The sequence below is a fragment of the Thunnus thynnus genome, chromosome 24, assembly GCF_963924715.1.
Source record: "Thunnus thynnus chromosome 24, fThuThy2.1, whole genome shotgun sequence".
Lineage (NCBI taxonomy): Eukaryota > Metazoa > Chordata > Actinopteri > Scombriformes > Scombridae > Thunnus > Thunnus thynnus.
Window position 1 is genome coordinate 17,034,315 of NC_089540.1, and position 20,906 is coordinate 17,055,220.

At 43.8% G+C, this 20,906-nt stretch overlaps 1 protein-coding gene across 9 annotated transcripts in view; it reads left to right on the forward strand.

Moving 5' to 3' along the window:
• Positions 1 to 20,906, forward strand: part of zeb2b (zinc finger E-box binding homeobox 2b) — a 461,952-nt gene that overhangs the window by 393,565 nt on the left and 47,481 nt on the right. Inside the window, exon 1 of one of the 9 annotated variants that reach the window (XM_067583067.1) lies at positions 15,287 to 15,305. The exons of the other annotated variants lie outside the window; for them this stretch is intronic. The gene's annotated coding sequence lies outside the window, so the exon portion shown is untranslated. Of the gene's footprint in view, positions 1 to 15,286; positions 15,306 to 20,906 lie in introns of those variants that run through there. 9 annotated transcript variants of the gene reach the window in all.

The following is a 20,906-nucleotide window of genomic DNA, read 5'->3' on the forward strand; positions in this document are numbered from 1 at the left end:
GCATGTGTGCACATTTCTCCATATATATGTGTGTGTGTGTGTGTGTGTGTGTGTGTGTGTGTTGGCCTCAGAGGTATCAAATATCCCTGCCCAGGCGAATGCATCAGCTGAAATATGTTTGTCAATGCAGCTGTTGACTCAACACTATTATTCTTAAAGAAAGAAGCCGTTTAGAAAGAGCGGCGAGCACAATAAACTGTTTCAAAGCTCAGCCAATAGTCTTTTAAAAAGGCAAAAAACAGGGAGAGAGAGAGAGAGAGAGAGTGGGTGGGTGAGGGATGGAGGGATGGAGGGATGGAGGGGAGGGGGGGGCAGATTAAGCATTCTGCATTTCCCTCGCTAAAATATTCACGTTTCATTTAAATACAACGGCATCCCAGGCAAGATTTAATTACCATCCAGTGCTATAATGCAAATGAATAATGCAGCAAAGACTGATGCAAACGGATAGAAATATAAGACGCCGGTGTTGGATACGTTGAGGAGGAATAAGAGAAGGAGAAGTGAGGAGAAAGGGGAAAGAGATGGACAGGAAGGAGAAGAAGAAGAAGAAGAAGAAGAAGAGGAAGTAAAGGAGTTAGGGAGGGAGGGAGGGAGGCAGCAACACAATTACGAGGCCCCAGCTTCCCCGGCGTTTGCCAGGATTTTCCTTCTCCCATTCCAGTAGTTCATTTTTGGAGTAAGTAAATAATAAGAAGTTGGTGATGCTTGCATTTTTAATTCCACCCCCTCCCCTCCCTGCACTTTTTTTTTTTTTTTTTTTGTTCAGTTCACTGACTGACATCTGCTATCAATGCTAAGCAGGTGTTCCCGTGCAAACAGACGTGCCCCTGTTTGTGTTTCGCCATCCCCGCCACCGTGCACCCAAATGAGCAACGTGATTAAGAATCCTGTAAATTTTTGAAAGGAAACGGATGGCTGCCCGGCTAGAACGTAATTACACCGCCGCCGACATCCGCAGCTCACCGCTGCAGCAGCCAGAGCCAAAGCAACAGCAGAGAATTAATAATATATAATGGCATCTTTCCTTGTAATTCATAAATGAAATAAAATGAAGGAGGAGTAACCGCTGATAAGTTTTTTTTTTTCCTTTCTTTCTCTCTCTCTTTCTCTCTCTCTCTCTCTCTCTCTCGGGGGGGAGGAGGAGGAGAGGAAGGGGGGGAGGTTACAGCAGCGGTGGCAATTTTCAGAAATTGAGTCGAGACGATCATCTTCCACGATGCAACTCGGGATGTGTGTAAAGGGGAGCAGAGACTTTCTTTCTGTCTTTTACTTTACTTTCTCCTCTTTTTTTGAGCTCGTTTATTTACTAAACGAGGCCTCCGCATGCACTCTATGTTCTCCTTCTATGATCATACTCCGCAAACTCGGCGACGGACAATTAGCTACGACGTCTCAAGTTGGCGGCTAAACTTCCTTTTTTCCCCTTGAACTTCACAAAAAAAAGGCCGACAGCACGTTTAAGTTCTTCTTCTTCACTGAAATGTGTGCAAGGTGCCCAAAAAGAAACGCTGCGAAATGAAAAACAAGAGGGAGAGGATGGAGGGAGAGGATGGAGGGAGGGAGTGGGGGAGGTGGAGGTGCAGATGGTAACCTCTAGGGAGGAGAAATGAGGTAAAGGGAGTGAAGCAGGAGGAGAAGAAGAGAGGAAGGGAGCGTGACACACAGGCCAACTAAAAACCTCTGACAAGACCAATTTTGACAGACTCCCCTTTTTTTTTCTCCTTTTCTTTCCTCCTGAGAGAGAAAGATGATTATTTCTCTGTTACATCCCCCCCCCCTCCCTCCCCTCCCTCCTCCCTCCTCCTAAGATTATAATCTTGCACTGCCAGGTACAAAATAATCTTGCTTTTATACAGTCTGACGCTGTACATGATAGAAACCTGGAAATAAGTGGAGAAAAAAAAAGAGGGGGGACGTTGTAAGACATGTTCTGGGACGATGGATGCTACGCTCCACCTCCACACGGGGATTTGTGGAGTTACCAGAGCCTTGTAATGCACTTTTCACCCAATTTATATCCATTTCTCAGTCTGTATAGCCGTCCCTGGCACCTTGGCTACTGTTTTTCCTCCCACGGCAGCTATTGATAGCGGGGCTGACAGACATTGTTTGGACAGTGAAAGGTGCGCCCTCCCTGTAAACGCTGGCTTGCAAAAGGGAGGCGACACTCCTCTCCTGTCCCCTCTAATCAGAGCCAGAGATGGTTGCATCCTCCCTTTCGGATACACGATAATTACCCTTCTCTGTGAACGCTGGGGCTTCACTCTGAGACGGGGAGGGACAGACACTGACAATTATATTAGGGGATGTGTGTGTTTGTTTCTCTCTCTCTCTTGTGTGTGTGTGTGTGTGTGTGTGTAAATCCCTGTACACTGCCTCGTAGCTACCTTTCCCCTTGCCACAGCTGAAAGAATTAGTCCGAAGCTCATGATATGAAATAATAAGGTGTAGTTATGTGTGCGGCTCCCGGCTGTAGCAGGACAAACATTGTTTTTGTCTGTTTGCTATCTCTATAAAGAACTGCTGTGGCAGAGATCAGTGGGTGTACTGTATGTGTTGCTCAGTGGGAAGAACAAGGCACTAACACAGCCGGCTGAGGGAGTACAGGTCTATTTGGGAGAACAATGCTAAAGATGTGAACATTTTTACATAAATTTATTTTGTGGGGGGAAAAAAAATAACATCTAATATCTGTCTTTTAGAAGTACGACTCTCTCTCTCTCTCTCTCTCTCTCTCTCTCTCTCTCTTGTTTATTTATCACTCCTAGAAAGTGTAACTGGCTTCACCAGTGGCAGTTAACTGGTAGCGTAGCTTGAAGCATAAATATTGTTGTTATGGTTACCTGTTGTTAAGGTTTGATGTGTGAATCCATTGATGTACTGTACTATAGTCCGGTTTGACAGAATAAGGTCCGCTTACTCACTTTTTACAGACCTTTCAATCACATTTCACAGTCTTCATCAACAAATTAAGTTTGCTAAGATGAAGGTCAAGGTCAAGAATCACATTGTACACTTAGATAGTCTAATATTATCTATTATAGTATAGTATAGTATAACATAGTATAGTTTAGTGATGGAATATACCTGTATATAATATAGTATAGTATAGTGTAGTACATTACAGTGTAGTATAGTATAGTATAACATAGTTTAATGATGTTATATACCTGTATATAATATAGTATAGGATAGTATAGTGTAGTATCGTATAGTAGAGAAGAGTACAGTATTGTATAGTATTGTACAGTAAAGTACAGAACAACATTGTAGTACACAAAGTATCGTATTGTATCGTATCGTACATTATAATATTGTATATAGTGTAGTACATTACAGTGTAGTATAGTATAGTATAACATAGTTTAGTGATGGTATATACCTGTATATGATATAGTATAGAGTAGTATAGTATAGTAGAGCACAGTACAGTATTGTATAGTACAGTAAAGTACAAAACAACATAATAGTACACAAAGTATCATCTCGTATCATACTGTATCGTATCATATCGTATCGTACATTATGATATAGGATAGTATAGTGCAGGACAGCATTGCAGCATGCAGTATAGAATACTATAATGTAGTACAACAGACTCAGAATAGTTTAGTAGTCTACATGTAGTTTACTATCCAGTGGTGTAGTATTGTAATATGTAGTAGTCAGTACTGTAACCTTGTATTCTATCTTGTAGTAGCAGTAGTGGTGTATTTGTTGTGCCAGCTGTGTTAAAGGATGAACAGTGTTGACACAGTAGCACATAGTGCACTATTGTAACCTATAGAAACTGTGTATAATAGCAGTACCAGTGTAAACTGGGTGTTATTGGAGGAGAGAGACAGCACAACTCCTGTCTGTCTCAACTATCTGTGGTTGTGTGTTTGGACGATATTTTCCTCCTCCAGCTGCTGGGAGATGATTCGGGTCACCGCGGGCTGCTGAGGGGGGGGGGGCGGAGTGGGGGGGGGGGGGGTGCAAACTGACGAATCAAGGGGGTGATTGTGTCTGGTGCCAGTCAGTCGTAATTAAGAGCAGGATCGGGGAGAGAGGGAGGGGGACTCATGCACGCTGATAGACCTAGGGGGGACATAAAATCACCTAAATACACACATGCACATAGACATATATATACGGGGGGACGTTCACACACACACATACTTAAGCCAGGCCCCCTTTATACAGAGCAGCTCACCTGAAAATAATCGCTACAAGGGGCAGCAGGGGATGCAAATGAGGCCGGAGGTTAGCGTGGGAAAAGTGGAGCAGTGTAGCCTGGGACTAGGTGATCCTCCGGGCAGGGGGCCGGCCTCAGGAGGAGCCTTTGTTTCCAGCCTCCGTTTAAAAATACCCAGCGTGCACCTCCTCCTCCTCCTCCTCCTTCTTCTTCTTCTACTCCTCATCCCCCCCCCCCCCCTCCACTCCTCTATCACCTCTCCGGCCCTCCCAGTTCAGGCCGAGCAGGGAGAAAAAGCAGTGATATATGGTTTGTTTAACAAAAGGGAGAGGTGTGTGTGTGTGTGTTGGTTTGACTCAGCGCTCATTCAGGTTATTTTCAGCTGAAGTGACAGATTTGTTTCATCAGATATGAGGAGAGATGCTGATGATGTGTGAGAAGATATTAAATGTTTGCTTTTTTTATCAGGTTCATCATCATTTTTGCAATAAAATCTCCACTGAAACTGATTTCAAACCAATTTTTCTCAAATATTTTCCCATTTTTATGTGAAATACTGGATTTTTACCTCTTGTATTGGTATTTTTTAGCTATAAACGATCAAAAATCTAAATGAAACCGCTCATTTATTAACTAATTTCCCTTTTCTCTCTCTCTTTTTCGGTGCCGCTCCATCTCCACCTGTGCCTCTTCACTCCAAAGCAGGTAAGCACCTAAACTCTTATCCCCCTTCATTCATGCATGCAACAGTATATAAACAGCACCTGTACACCCTCCATATACACCAATCATCATCACAAAACACCCCCATCATCTCACACACACATGCACGGATGGCGGCATACATCCAAACCTGAGCACCAATGAGTTCCTGAGCTATAACGAAGAGGGAAGTATTGCTTTGTGAAACAACACGTTCCTCATAAATATTCATAATGTTGAATACAAGTGGAAGCTGTAAAAACGTGTGTATGAGGAGGGGGGGGGGGGAACTCTCCAAACAAGATGCTCTGTGGTGAATGTAAGTGCACGGTTGCAACCTGTTTGACAGCGCCGCCGCCGCCAATGCAGTGGATGCTGTTCACACACCCGTCCTCTGCTGTAATACCTCTCTCTCTCTTAATTATTATTTATTGGCACTACCTCCTCTCCTCTCCTCTCGCCTCTCCTCTGTCCCCCCTCCTGCAACTCCCTCCTTTATCGCCCTTTCTAAATAATTTCTACAAACGAGGAGGTTTTTCTTCTGCTGCAAGCGCGCACGCATGTACGCAGCGCTCAGCTTTCACTCATCAAAGTTTAATCGAAGCCTGCGTTTTAGTTTTTTCAAATAAAGCACACTTAAAAAATTTAGATGCAAATTATTTTGCATTATTCATGCATTCTCCCAGTCCTTGTAGATTTAAACATTTCCGAGGCCACCTTGATTCAAGTAATTACCTAGGCCTCGGCCGGCTCCGTCATGAATAAGGTATTTCCTACAAGCAGAGTATGCGCCTGATGAGCTTTTAAAGTGGCTGTACACCCAACTTGTGTATTGCTTCTCCTGCATGAGTGACTAGAACATGCATCGCAATCGCTCTCAGGTGGGGTGGGGTGGTGGTTCAGGAGAGGGGAGGGGAGGGGAGGAGGGGTGGAGGGTTGGCAGGGGCAGCCGGGGAGTGACAGCACTCTCACTTTCATGCACCGAGAGCCTTCAAGTCTCTATCTGTCTGTCGTCTCCTTTGTCTCATCCTCGGTCCCTCCCTTTTGCTTTTCCCGGTGTCACTGCCCTCACGGTCTCTAGTTGCATTCACACGCCGCGGTAAATCCCGGTGTTATCAAGTCATTTCTGTCTGTTATTGAGCCATAAAGACTTTATTTTACTCAGGATTGAGTAGAAATTGATTTGCATTCTTGTTTTTTTTGCATTTACACACAAAAATGACTTGATAAGAAGGAGATTTTTACAATTTGGAGAGTAAAATGGTCAACGAATTAGCAAGAGAAGAAGAAAAGTTTGTGTCATCTAAATTTTATACCAGCAAGGACGACTAAACTAAAAAAAAACACACACAAAACGTTGTCAGATTTGAGCGTCGACAAACAAGTCACAAGAAGCTTTAGATGTGTTTTATTCATGGTCTGAATCTGAAGAACTGCGACTCGTTTCAGCTTTTGTCACACAGAAAAAACATCAGTGAAACAATCAGAAGTTTAACCGCAGACTCTCCATCTCCCATCTCCATCTTCCTCCCTCCTCTCCCTCCTCCTCCTCCTCCTCCTCCTCCTCTCAGCTCTTTGTATCTCTATCCATTTTCAGTCTGAAGGATCCCAAAGTGTTTCAGATCTGAGCAGTCTAATACCCACCTTTAAGCCAGCGGCTTTGAAATCTCTTTTTGACATAACAAGGGGAACTTAGCTTTCACACTTCCACTTTACCTGTGAGTGCTGATGAAGATCCTCCTAAATCACACCTGGCTTTGTTGGGCAAACACTCCCCCCCCTCCCTCCTCCTCCTCCTCCTCCTCCTCCTTCCTTCCTCCAACACTAACACCCTGTAAGCACTTCTTGATATATGAGGAGTTTCATTTCAAAATTTGCAAATTGCTGCATGGAAGTTATCAGCAATCCTGATCCATTTACATAATTCTACGTTATCTCAAGAACATAGAAATGAACATCAGGTGATAATTACTATTCCAAATGTATTCAGTGTTTTTTTTGCGGTGAAACCTCTTCATGTCCACTCTCAGAAATGACAGTCACCTTGACAAAAAAAAAAGCACCTTTTATCCCTCCTCTAAGCTGCTGCTTTTGACTCCATCTTGAAAGGAGGCTTTTTACATCAAGTGCATGTTGTTATACCTTTAACCGTCAACTTCTCCGAGAGAGAGAGAGAGAACGCCTCGAAACCCGACCCTCACCTTCAGTCAAGACAAAGACGAAGAGTATCGATTCTCTCGGATCAAAGCCGGCGCTCGGATGACACTTTATACCCTTCCTGTAATATCACATGAGGGTACACGGTTTTTGTTTAAACATCATAAAAATGAACATGTTAAACTGAATCTAAAGAGTGACCCCTGAGTGCAGAAGAGGAAGCTGCTGGTGGGTTTTTTTCTGCAGGAATAAAGGAAGAAAAGTGATGTTAGATGGGAGGAATAATGCAAGCAAAACAAAGTACAGTAGTTGACTCGGCGACTCCATCATCTTTACTACCCCAGCAGAAGAATTAATATTTAAACATTCTAATAATGTAGCTCGCCTTGCATGCACTTTTAAGCAAAGCAACAATATTTTTCACCTGGGGTAACACAATGATTTTTCTTCCCCGCTGTGCACAATTTCCCTTTCTGATGATCTCCTCCAAGCTTCCCACACCTCCACGCTACTCCCCTCCCCCCCTCCCCCTACCGAACCCCCGTTTTGTGTGTGATTTCCACGTTATTTTTCACCCCATAACAACAACAAAAAAAAAAGACAAAATATTCATGGAGATAAATATTGAAATGAATTTTCCCCCCTGTATATATATGAGACGGCCAAGACCATCTCTCTCCAGCTCTTGGAATACACAATGTGTTCCCTTGAGGAGCGAGCAGTGATTCATAAAATCGAACCTGTTTGAAGGAGGAACTCGGTGTGAGGAGAAGAATAGAGAAAACAGCAGCATAATGGAAGGACAAACTTGTGGTTTTTTTTTTTTTTTTTTTTTTTTTCCCAAATGTTTTGTTTATTCTGTTGTTGAGCTTCTGTGGCTTTTGCCCTTTTTTCATACCGGCAGATTCAGCTTTTTTTTGTGTCAGTTAATTCGACGCTCTGTATTTAAATGCTTCCTTCTATAACAGACCACCAAAACATCTATAAAACCAACACACATGAAGCTCTTTACAGCATTAGTTGAGCTATTAATTGATTTTAAAAGAGCGTTTCTGACTAATTAATTCAATTAATAAATGATAATTAAAAAATGGCTGCAGCTGCGTCCATAGAAACCTCATCAGATCAGAGGTGGATGACACCTCTGACCAGCTGATATTTGATGTTTAATAGATTCAATAAGATGTCAGCGTGGAGCTAATATGTCAACTTTAGTGCCAGATCAAACAAAAAAGGTCAAAGTTAGGTCAAAAGGTTAAAGGTCAGGATTTGGGAAACCCATTAAATGTGACACCGACAGACTTTTTTCACCTAAACTGTAATTTCTGCATTGATTATTGGGTTTATTTGTAGTTTATTGAACTATTTCACTCCCAAACTAACCCACATTTAGTTTCTTTTAACTTCCTAAACACAACAAAATATCCAGACACCGGTGATTATTAGCGAACTCTGTCTTCTTCAGTTACATCAGCGTCTCAGCGTCTATCTCAGTTGCATCTCTCCGTTGTACAAATTACCTCTTTGTGCTCCTGTTTCTCATCTCGTTCAGACTCACCTCACACACACACACACACACAACTGTGTGCTAGTTCAACACAACACATAAAGCAGCTATTAGCATCAAAGGTGTAGGTAACCGTTAACTCCTGGGGGATAAATACAAACAAAAAACACACCGCAACAAAAAAAAAAGGAGGAAAATTAGCCAATTCAAAGTATTCTCAAAGGTGCTTGGGTTGAATATTTTACAGCGGCGGCGGCGTGTGTGTGTGTGTGTGTGTGAACGCGCCCCTGTCAAGCCGAATGCATTACAGATGCCTTAAGGTTTTGTAATTGATCATGAAAATGAATTGCCGAGCGGCCGGGGCTAAATTGAATGACATAAATAAGAGTTATGCGTTAAGCCTCGCAAACCTCGGATTTGTTTATGTGTGCGTGAACGCTGATGGGGCTCGTGATCGGGAGGTGAGGAGGATGTTCACCTTTGATAGATCACAATGGCGTCTTTTTCTTTTTTTTTTTTTTTTTTTTGTATCCTACACTCTCAACGCTGCGCTCTACACACACACCTTGTCTGGAAACCTGCACACAAGAGCGAGCTTTCTTAAAAGATCATGTCGTAAGCTGATTTCAACATCTTATGCAAGGTGCCTCGCCGAGGAAAGAATAGTTTTGTCTGGCGCGCCTCGGGGCGGAGATTAAAGTCGATGCTAAGGTGTAGAGGCACCTTTGTGTTGGTAAAGACTCTTTCCCTTTGATACATGGTGTAACAGAGTGAAATCCAACAAGCTCACCGCTAAACGGTGCAGAACGAGGCTAAAGCCCTTCCCACCCTTTCCCACAGGCTTGGAAGTTTCTTTTTTTTTTGGTGGCGAGTGATAGAGTGATATCAGATGCGAGGCTTTAATGAACACGAGCCCAGTCAGAGAAAGACCAGAGGGGCAATTTGGAAAGTAGTGGTTTTAAATGGAAGATGACAGGGTGAAGCGGAGTTCATCAGAAAACAGAGTGGAAGAAGTGAGTAGAAAATTGTCGTTTTAGCACCAGGAGAGGCTGAGCCAAATCAACTCAGCTGTTTTAAATTCAACATCTGAATTATCTCTTGCTTTAAAAAAAAAGAACGAGTTCATGATGTCTACTAGAACCACTTTATGTTAATAAGCAGTGTCAGGAGTTCAGGAAAAGTAGTCGTCATATTTTTAGTCATCGTCTTTTACTCACGTTTGGCCTTGGACGCGAAAAAAAAAACCTTAATCTGCGCTAGAGAGAAGGCTTCAACACATCAAGGAAAGTATGTTGAAGGAGAGGAGAGGAGAGGAGGAGGAGGAGGGGAGAAAGATGAAATGAAGGAGAAAGGTTAGGAGGAGGTGGGAGAGAAATTATACTTTCAACAGGTTCCAAGAGTCAATCGACGCTAAAACAACCATGTAAACTTCCAAATCAGGCAAGACGGCACCGCCAAACTCGCAGTTATGTGGTTTGCGTACGACAATGGTGCCATTGAGGTGTGTGATTATGTGTGTGTGTGTGTGTGGTTTCTATTTAACCCCCCATGGGACCCACCCCCTCCCTCCCTCCCTCCCTCCCTCTCTCTCTCTCTCTCTCTCCCCCCTCCACCTCCTTCCCTCCCAGGAATAAAGCCAGACACTGCGTCCAGGAATCACCTTTTTAAACCTTAATTGATTCCCTTAAAAAGAGGCCTGTGCTGTCACCCCACATTAAAGCCCGAGAGACGGGCCTCATGTCAGATTGGCTTGCCGCTCTGCATTTGTCCCGCCGCAGCCGCCCCGGCCCGGGACATTAGCGCAGGACCGTCAAGAATTCAGTCTAGACTGGAGAGCAGGGGGATTTAGCACGGTGAAGGTTGGAGCAGATGACTTTCACCAATTAGATTAAATCCCCGGCTAATTTAAGGTACCTCTCCGGCCATCTCAACTCCCAGCGTTAAGTAATTTGTTATTTTGGTGCACACGCACGCAGGAACTTGCTTTAAATGATAGTTTGTTGGGTTAGATTTGAAGAGTTAACTACAATTCTTTGGTAATTCGGAGATGTCCGCCAGTCGTTAATGTTAATTCACCTCTGAAAGTGTGAAAATCACTCTTTGTTAGTTAATAATATAGCATTTTTTGAGGATTTAAGCTCAATTACTGATCAAAATAACCCTCTGTTAGCACTTAATAAGTCATCAAGTGTTAATTGGAGCGTTGTTTGTCCACTCGTACGTCTTGCACGGCTCTGAGCAGGTGATCCATTAACTCTGATAGATGTGGAATGAAAGATTTTTGAGTGTATCTGGAATGAAACCTCCTCTTATATCTGTTGATCTAAGCGCCTGACTTCTTGCCAACATTGTGAATATTAAACGCTGGATTTAAGGTTCCCCTCATAGGGAACTCGTAGATCTTCCGTCTCTTGCCATGAAAGTGCACAATGTGTTCCTGAGGAATGCAGCGAGACGGCGTGGAGCTATTTCGGTCGCAGCGCTGCAACGTGTTGGGACGCCCATCTGGTCTGAATCAATCAGACCTCGTCCCCACGCCAGCGTCTCACCGGGTCTCCCAGCTGTAAAAATAAGGCACGGCTTCATCAAGAGCCCACCTCGGACACGGGTCAGACCCGCGCTAGATGATCCAACGCCTGAAGAGAAGGACGCCGACACGTCCCTTTAGTTGTCTGTCATGGTCAAAGTCTTCTTAACTTGCCTTTTTGTGAATATTATACTCGTGACTTCCAAATCAGTCAAAAAAAAAAAAGCAAACCGTGACAGTGATTTGAGAATGAAATGAGAGCATCAAGTCTCACCCAGTTTACCAACAAGCTAAAAATAAAACCTGTTTGATGTTGAAACTAGATCAATGCATCAGCTGGCCTGGCTTGGCCTTAAGGAGCTCACTTCTCTTCAGTCTTGGTTTCAGTTGATAGTCTTAGTGTACCGTGATACAGTCACTGCTGTTTCTGTGGGTTTTTTTCACCCAGAAAAGAATAAAACAACCCATTTGGATTTTTTTTGGCATGAAAACGCTCCAAATTATACATACAGAAATATCAGCACAAACTACCACCTTGGCGAAGCTTTTTAAAAATATCTTTGTCGACTTTTTGAAAAGCCAAAAAGTGTTGTTTTGAAAAACTGGCTTCACCTCTGTGTGTCTCTCAATCAACCCCCGGCCCCCGCTGCTGCCAAAAAAAACCCCCCAAAAAAAACGCAAAAGATGTGACCGGAGGAGGCGACCTGTTCGCTGACCGTCACGGCCGTCTGGAAGTTTCAGCGTAGGGCGACTGGAAGGGCAGTGACTCTCGGTTGCTCTTTTTCAGAGGTGTTAGATGCAGAAGCACAGTGAGGAGAGGCAGGTTGTTTTTTTTTTTTTTTCCTTTTTCTGAGAGAAAGAGGAGGAGGAGGAGGACTGAGGAAAAAAAGAGGAGAAGGAGGAGGGAGGGGAACACTCTGCATGACAATACCTACATCTGTCTGCCGTTTTGTTCTTTGTCATATCAGGGGCTGTCTTTGTGGCAGAGCGCTGTCGTGGTAACAGGAGGTTAGAGGTACAGAGTGGCGAGGGGAAGAGGTGGGTGGCGGAGGAGGGGTTGTCGAAGGGAGACTTGTGACTCAAACGCCCCTGTGACACAGCTTTTGTTGTGCTTCAATATTTGATCCTCTTAGCAGTTTGCCATGCCTCCGCCCCCTCAGTACCCTCCACCACCACTATTACTACTACTATTAACACACACACACACACACACTCTCTTTCTCTCTCTCTCTCCCACTTTCATTTGTTGTTTGTCCACCCCTGCCCCTCCATCATAAGCTCCTTTGTTAAGTATTTTTTCACTTTCTCCTTTTTCTTTTCACCTGTTGTCTCTTGGCAAATGATTCAGAGCGTTTGTTTTAACCTCCTCAGGGCTGCCAGATGGGTGGCGTTTACCGAATCAGGGCAGTTTTAATAGTCTAAACTCTTTTTTTTTTTTTGCTCATGACTTGCACATAAGTGAGTTTTTGCCAACTCCTCCAGCAAGAAAAGCACTTTTCTCCACTATCATTTATCTCATAAATCTTACTTTTCTCCCTACCTTGGTGGCGCCCTTTACGGCATCAATTTGCACAGTTTGTTAAAAGAGCAGGAAAAGTTTATAACCAAAGCTTTTTCTTTTTTTTTTTTTTCTGGCTTCTTCCCTTCTCTTCTCACACATTCAGGAGAAACAAAGTTGAGGCAACAGGCCTCTAGAGAGACCATTACAGGCCCTTTATTGTTTCAAAGCTGAGGTCATCCTTCTGCTCAGCGTAGTCGAAACAAAGGCCAAGGGTTTATTGCAGGCTCAACTGTGTGAAAGGAAACGCACTCCAACATTGTTTGATTCTCTGAGATAGTAGGCAGGCATCCCTGCTGTTTCCTTTGGATGGTATATAAGCATATTATTACTATCAGGCAGGTTTGTTTGCATCTGAACTGAGGGATGGAGGTCTGTTTTTTTTTTTTTTTTTTTTTTATGTTTTACTTGAATTTTGCTCAAACCGCTTCATGCCCGCGAGTGCCCCAGCCGAGGTGTGGAGCGTGACAGTTTGCTCGTGTTGGGATGTCATCCCCCGTTTTCGCTGACATGTTGACGGGCATCAGAGGCAGCGAGGGTGGAGGAGGGTGGGTGGGAGGCGGGGGAGGTGGGTGAAGGGCAGTAGAAGTCAAAATGATACAGGAGTAGGTTTAGGAGTCATGTGGTCTTTTTTTTTTTTTTTTTTTTGCTCTTTTTCTCCCACTGAAACCAGAACTCTGAGCTCCATTGTCTGTTTATTTGTTGTATTTGATGTGGAAATCTGCAGAATGACTGGTGATAAATTCATGACATTTCAGACGGACCAAAAAAAAAAAAAAAAGGCCCTAAAGTTCTACTGAATGACATCTTTTCTGTATATTTGTCACAATATTTACTATCCAGACACACAAATTATAAACATGTCTGATGCTAAACTTGACTACATTCATCACTGTATTAACCACACTATGATCAGTCTAAATAATAAAGGCTCATCAGGCTCCATTGCTGTGGTCACAATGTCAGCCCTTTTGTTTTTGATGCGGTGACCTTGATAATTGTGATGGTAATTACAATAAGTGGCCATTATATTTCAAGGTGCAGCGACCTTCATTATCCAAATCAATTTGAGTCACTATCAATTTGATAATACCCTAAATGCGTGGCTGCATGGAAGATGCACACTCGGCACGGCTGTCGTCTGCCATATAATGGAATGCTGTTATTGAGATTGAGCCGCCCCTCTTCTCATCCGCGGCGGCAATCAATATTAACAGCTTGTAAAAAGTACAGCGAAGGATTAGCCTCAACAAATGGAAAGAGATACTTAAACAAAGTACAGCGGATCAGGGCTCTCTCAGCTAAAAGAAAACTCACAATTCCAACCCGCAATGTTTGTGTGTCTTTTGAAAGTCGCACTGGTCGTTTGTGGTGTTTCAGGAAGCGATGCTGAAACTGATGTTTGCATTGAGGCTGCGGATGGATATTTCTGCATAAAAAAAAAAAAAAAAAAAGAGTCAAATGTCAGCATTTATGCAAGAATCCAGTGTCCCCAGAGGAGACTTGTTGTGAAATCCTGTGAAACAAGCATCTGGATTCTCATCTGAACCTTAAATGTATAAAGAAAATCTCCATCTTCTGCCTAAAAGTGAGTCCTTAAGTTTGCATTAGAAACAAAATATGAGACTTAAAGGTGCAGCGTGTCGGATTTTAGTTGAATATAATGTTCATAAGTATGTTTTAATTAGTGTATAATCACATGAAAATAAGAATCATTGTGGTTTTGTTATCTTAAAATGAGCCCTTTATGTCTAGGGAGCGGATCCTCCTTCATGGAGGCAGCCATGTTTCTACAGTAGCCCAGAGCGGACAAACCAAACAATATATAAACCATTATCCTCTTTGTTGGAAATACTGGAGGAAATACTTGACTTAAAAGTCTTGATTTTCTTAAAACAAGCCAAATAATCTGCAAAACAAGAAAAAAAATCAGTTTATGTTGCATTTTAGTTCAGTTTTTCCAAGATAAAGAGCAGTTTCTACAAAAAAAATGGAAAAAAATCGATAAATTCTTGCACCTTTTTCATGAAAATGAGTGTTTTAGGGATCAACTTTGTACAGAACTGACTTGCTTAAGACAGAGATTGTTCACACAAGCTTCACTGTGGAGGTTTGCCAAGCGTTGCAGGCTCAGAGAGAGAGAGAGAGAGAGAGAGAGAGATCTGTATTCATGGCTTTAACGGCGTCGAGGGAATAAAAGTGGGGGGACTTGGCTCATGAGCACGATCCACCTGGATTTTTTTGTGACCTCGGCTTGAAAAGGAGCAGGCGTCCTGGCGAAGGCCTATCTCGTGTCTCAATAGATCGGAGCCTCGGCCTCAGCCTGACAGATTAGGACGTTTTACAAGCCTCTTTATGCTACAGGAAAATACACCCCACCGAGTACAGGGGCTGTTAAATTCTGCACCTGTATTGTGTTGCAGGGGAAAAAAAAAAAAAAGTGCAAGCCAGGCACTTCTCCTGGCCTTGTCCAGCAGCAATATTCGGAGCTTATTAATAAAAAACAGACAATTGTTTGGCAGTTCTTTTGATGTATGTGCCTATTCGCCGGGTAACCCCCCCCCCCCCCCCCCTTGTCTGACAATGCAGGAGAGAGATTGTTTTCCTGAAACGGACCTCCCCCCGCCATCTTCCAGCTGAAGCAACTCAGCCGGCCCTAGGCGTGATTTGCAAGGTACCTGACATAATTTACTGTCCAGGTCGACTCATATTTCAAAAAATGAGGACAAACACTATTGAATGAACCGCCAATATAATTAATGGCAATCATGAACATGCGGAAATTGTTTGCCCTCCCCCCCCCCCCCTCCATTCATACGTTTTTTAACAGCTGGAAGAATAGGAGCTCGCTTTTTGTGTTCAGGGTTACAAAACAAGGTTGAAGGGCAAAATATGATATCTACTAAAAGAAATCTCCTTATCTAGTCTTCCTGTCTGCAATAAAGTCTTCCAGTGCAGGAAGGATGGGCAATTTCAACTTGTTTTCATTAGAAATAAACTCATGATAAGTCTTCAAGGGCTCAATTTGAGACAGATATCTCTTGCTGGAGATGCAACAACAACATGGTAAAAACGTCCTCTGCAGCTGAAGCATGTAAGTAAATCTTGGATAAACTGCACGCTCAGAGTGACACAGCAGCAGAGGAAGTATCTGTAAGCCTGTCTGTCCTTCTCACTTAGAGTACAGTGTGGTGGTGGAGGAAAAAAAAACAAAAAAAACCCAATTATTTCAGTGACCTCATTGTCATCTGCTAGAAAAATGTGTAATTAGCGCATGTTTACAAGTCTGGCACACCTGCAGCTCATCTTTCGCTGTAATGTTTGCCTTCAAGAAGCCAGGCGGCTGCCAGCCACTGTCACTGGCTGTCACTGAGACGAGAAAAAAAAAAAAAAAAAAAACAGAAAGAGAGAGAGAAAAGAAAGAAACGAGGCAGAGAGAGAGAGAGAGAGAGAGAGAGAGGGGTGAAGTAGAAAAAAGAGCGCCACTGTGTGTGCCATTCTTCCAGAAATCTCTGACTGGCTTAATGCCGTCGTTGCTGTGCATGTGAAGAGATGGGCATTTACATGGGTATACAATAGAGACTACATTACTTACACAGTAGCCTCATTATATCCCCGACGCCTACCTTCTGCCCCGCACTGGTTTACTCACTCCTAGCTCTTATTGTTGGGGTATAATGGCGCTTGGGCATTTCTGAAATTCCCTCATTATTCAGCTTATTAAGGCTGCACCAACTCGATAATCGTGCCGCATTTCGTGTCAAAGGGGGCGACTGTGCTGATTTGCCACATTTGAAGGCTAGACAAGGCTCCCAAGCTCAATCCTCCACGCATGCAGGCGGGATGAAATTGCTCTGTAAATACAGGCGACGTGTAATGCCTTTTTTTTTTTTTTTTCGCTCCGGCTGACACAATACGGGGCTCCTCCCGGGAGTCAAACCCAAGGCGAAGTGCACCTGACAGATAACCCTGCCGATTTGGATGTCATTACAACGGAGGCCCGGGAACACACGGTGCAATCTGTCAGTACCCTACCAAAAAAAAACACAACAACACACACACACACACTAACACAACAGGCAGCTGTTAGGGAATGCAACAGCGGCGTCTGATGAGCGAGTGAAGGGGAGGGAGGGGAGGAAGTGACACGGCCTTGCCATTTCCCTTTTTTTTTTTTGACGCCGAACGTAGTTTGCAGGCTCGAAACCTGAGGGTTGAGAGAGGCAGTGCTGACAGAAAACGCAGATTTGAGCGGACGTCTGTCGAGCTGTCATTGAAATGTTTTTTTTTTTAAAAGAGGAAAATCACTCTTTTTGCGTTCAGGGACGATTGTCCTACATTTACTTTGAGACAAAATAGGTGTGTCACATCCGCTAATGGCGCTGACGCCGACGACTGCGAGCAAGCAAACGGTAGAAAAATATACAGATTTGCAGCCACCATGACGAGTCACCCTGTACGTTATGAAAGCAACATACGCTCTGAGAGCTTTGCGGCCTCTCTGAAACAGAAAAAAAAAAAAATGGGTCACAAAGAAACAATTGCCAGTCGCCGCACAAAGAAAATGTTTTCTTCTTCTCTTCTTTTCTTGTCTTCACATGTATTGAGTTTAATTATTGTGCGAGGCGCTTAAGCTCTCTTTGGGTTGAAGCATCCTGTCTCCTTTTTTTTTTTTTTTTTTTTTTGAAGAATATTCAGAGGCGGTTCAGGATGCCAAGAATATGTGGCCGCCTAGGGCTGGTCGAGGCTGCATTTTGCTATGTGACATGTTGTCATATACAGGAGGGGAAAGGGGGGGGGGGATGAGGAGGAAGAGGAGGAGGAGGAGGAGAGAAAAATCAATTGGCAATTAAATGATACACCTTGTGAAGATGACAAGAGGCATTTGGTTGCACAGGAAAAGTGGGTAGTGAGGGGCTTTGTAATGAAGGCCTAATGACTATTCATAAGCGATTTTCAGTCCGCTGATCCACTCGACTGGGAAGCTCTGCCCTGGAGAGTTGGCGCTGTCACTTTCCCTCACCTCAAAAAGGCGCCGCGATCGACGGTGTAGGATGTGAGCGAGAAATTACCTAGAATTCTGCCCCGGGCCTGTCTCAGGTCACATGTAGGAGGATAGAGGAGTAGAGAGGATAGAGGAGGGGAGGACACACACATACATACACACACACACACATCTGGCACAATATAGGTGCCACTGGGGGACAAAATACTCTGCATCAGGAAGCTGTGAATACGCAGGATTGACAGCGGCGGATACCTTTCACACGGGAGAGCGAGTTCGAGGCTTTTGTTCTTCTTCTCTTGCCTGTATCCTGTTCGTATTATCGAGCTGACGGAGCTATGAGGTGGCCATCTGCAACGGGAGGTGGGGGGGGGGGGGGCTAGGACACGGATTTATGACCTCGCCGTGAACTATGGTCAATAGGTGATAAATTTGAGAGGGTCCTGTTTGCAATAGAGAGAAAGAGACGCTTTATATGTGAGATCTCCAGGGAAGGATGCAGCAAACCTTCGGATGAAGTAAAAGGACTCATCGATGACCTTTTACCCCCTCCAGCGTCAGATCATCAGGTCACTTCCTTGCCCCCCCCCCCCCACCCTCTATCCTGCTGCACTGCCCTAACTGGAAATATCAGTTAGCAATTATAATAGCGGCGAGGCGATTCAAACCACTGCCCGCTGACCCTTCCTCTAATTACTAAGTTTTTTCTAGATTTCTATCAGGGTTTCTCTTGATTTGCGGCTGAAACCGTGAGTGTTTTTCCTGTCTGATCCTCCGGTATCTCCTCGTTCAAACAGTGTTTTGATACAACTGACAAATACCAAAAGACCCCCCCCCCCTCCATCTCTCTCTGTATGTATACATCCACTGTTCAAACATATGCTGTTATCTGGCTCTTATCGCCTTGTGCTGCTCACCTTATCTAAGGTAAATACAATAATGTGCTCATTAGGCTCTGCTTCATGGCTACTTGGCAGGCATGTTTGCTCAGTAATAAGAGCTTGTCAGAAGCAGGCCAGGTCAGTAGAGTGGGGGTGGGAGGGTGGGTGGGGGGGGGTGGGAGTGTGTGTGTATAAACGAAGGAGGCTAAAACCCAGAAATTATGCCTCCAGTGCAGCTCTGCGGCGCAGTAATTGAATAAGTCTCGAGTACCTGAGCAGCGAGTCCGCAGCCGTCGTGGCTTTTACTCTTCGTCTTTAAGCCAAGACTCTATAGCTTCTTTTCTTTTATTTATTTATTTATATATTTTTTTTTTTCTCCTCCACTGCACGTGGCGCACCGCCAAAACGACTATTACATAATTAATCTGCATTGATCATCTGGTTAGCACATGAATCAAATAGCGGAATAATTGAGTCATGAAGTTTTTTTTTTGAGGTCCCGGCTCGCTCCGTCTGCCTCTCTCTCTCTCTCTCTCTCTGTCTCTTGATTGGTTAAACGCGGGAGCCGTGGCGGCACAAGTTCACCGGACAATGGTTTAACATTTTGAACCCGAGGTGAGAAGTCACTCTCGGGTCTTCACGAGGTTACAAGTAGACTCTTTAAATTAAGGGAAGCTCAGAAGAATCAGTCGGGTCCAGATTGGAATCGCTCCCCGGAGCGTCGTAAAAGATTAAACTTTTCTGCATCTATTTTCTTCTTATAAATTGTCTCAAGACCCCATGTGTGAAAAAACTAGGTCAGGTTTCCTCTCTTTATTTTGATTGTTAGGAGCTTTCACCACTGGCAATAAAAGCCATACATCTACAGTTTAAAAATGGTAACATATATTGTCTCATAACCTTTTATCACCCTTTTATTAGAATAATTTACTGGTGGAACATTAGGTCAAGAGTGAGAAATTTCCTCTTTGTGTCACCCGGGTTGAAACAGGGACCTGGATAGCATGTTACTGAGTGAATCACAGCTCAAATAGTGCTTGGCAAAGCAAGTCCTGCGTGGCGAATGGACCTCATCAGCAGAAAAACCAGAGCTGCGTTCACTGCTGCAAAATTTAGCAGGAAATTTACAAATAGGTTGCAGTGGAATAACGCTGTCCCTTTACAGGCGTTAATGGCAGGAGAAGGTAGTTCACTGTAATCGAGGGTGGAGGAGGGAGGAGGGAGGGAGGGACGGGGGGGTGAAACTGAGACGTGTAAATCAATGCCTGGTCTATCTCATCCAGATAGGAGTGTGTGTGTGTGTGTGTGTGTGTGTGTGTGTGTGTAGTGGTGTGTGTGTGAGGCAGAAACAGAAAAAGAGAGAGAGAGAGAAAGAGAGAGCACTGCAAACAATGTCTAATCAAGTAATTGTTGTCTATTATTGAGCCTTGAAGCTTTTATTTTCTTAAAACAAATGCGAAATCCGCCTGTTTTGGAACCTGTGTCCAATATAAATGGTATCCAAAGAATTTTAAAGAGATTAAAATGTCATTTTTCTTGAGTTTAGTGTTTTTTCTGCCCCGTTCTGTCTTTTTTCATGACATTTTTTAAGAAAATTAGCAACAGTTCAACACTTAACAGAAGAAACAGGCCGAGTTTTGAGCTTGTTTTAGACAACGAGAAGAACTTTAAGGACAAAGATAAGAAGCGTGTTGTTCCAGCTCTGGTTTACCTCTCCGCTCTCGCCGGCTCAGTCAGGGTCACTGCGGCGGCGGCGGCGGCAGCTGTAGTAGCTAAGTAGTTTTAATTGAAGTAGCAGTGCCATCATTAACATTGCTATCATTATTACAAAGTGAGCGGTTCAGATGATACTTCTGTCCCCAGCCGCCGCCGCCGACGCCGCCGCAGCCGACTCCGACTCCACCGCCACCGCTTCTCCTCTCCTCTCGCCTTCCATCCCCACCCCCAGACACCCGCACATCATTATGCAGCGGCATCTATCAGATACTGGCTTAATTAGGGCCTGTACAGCACATTAAGCAAGGGGAGTAGCCAAGCTCAAATATTTATAAGGTTGAGTATATTTATGATCTGTGTCATAATCCCTTATTGGAAGATTTCAGTGGAGGTTTTTACAAAGCAGACCCCCGCTCTCCCCTTCCCTGACACCTCCCTCCCCTCCTCCTCCTCCTCCTTTCTCTGCCTCTGCATTGGCTTCACTTCCTACACCAGCTAATTTTCAAAGTATTCGTTACTAAGATGCAAACTTGAAAGACAAAAACGCTAAAAATACAATAACACAATTTGAAAAGAAGTAGGTAAAAAGTGAAGATAAAGAAAAGTGTTTGATGTGTTTAGGAGTCACAGACCAGTAGATGCAACAAACGTCCCTGAAAACAAGATAAAGTGT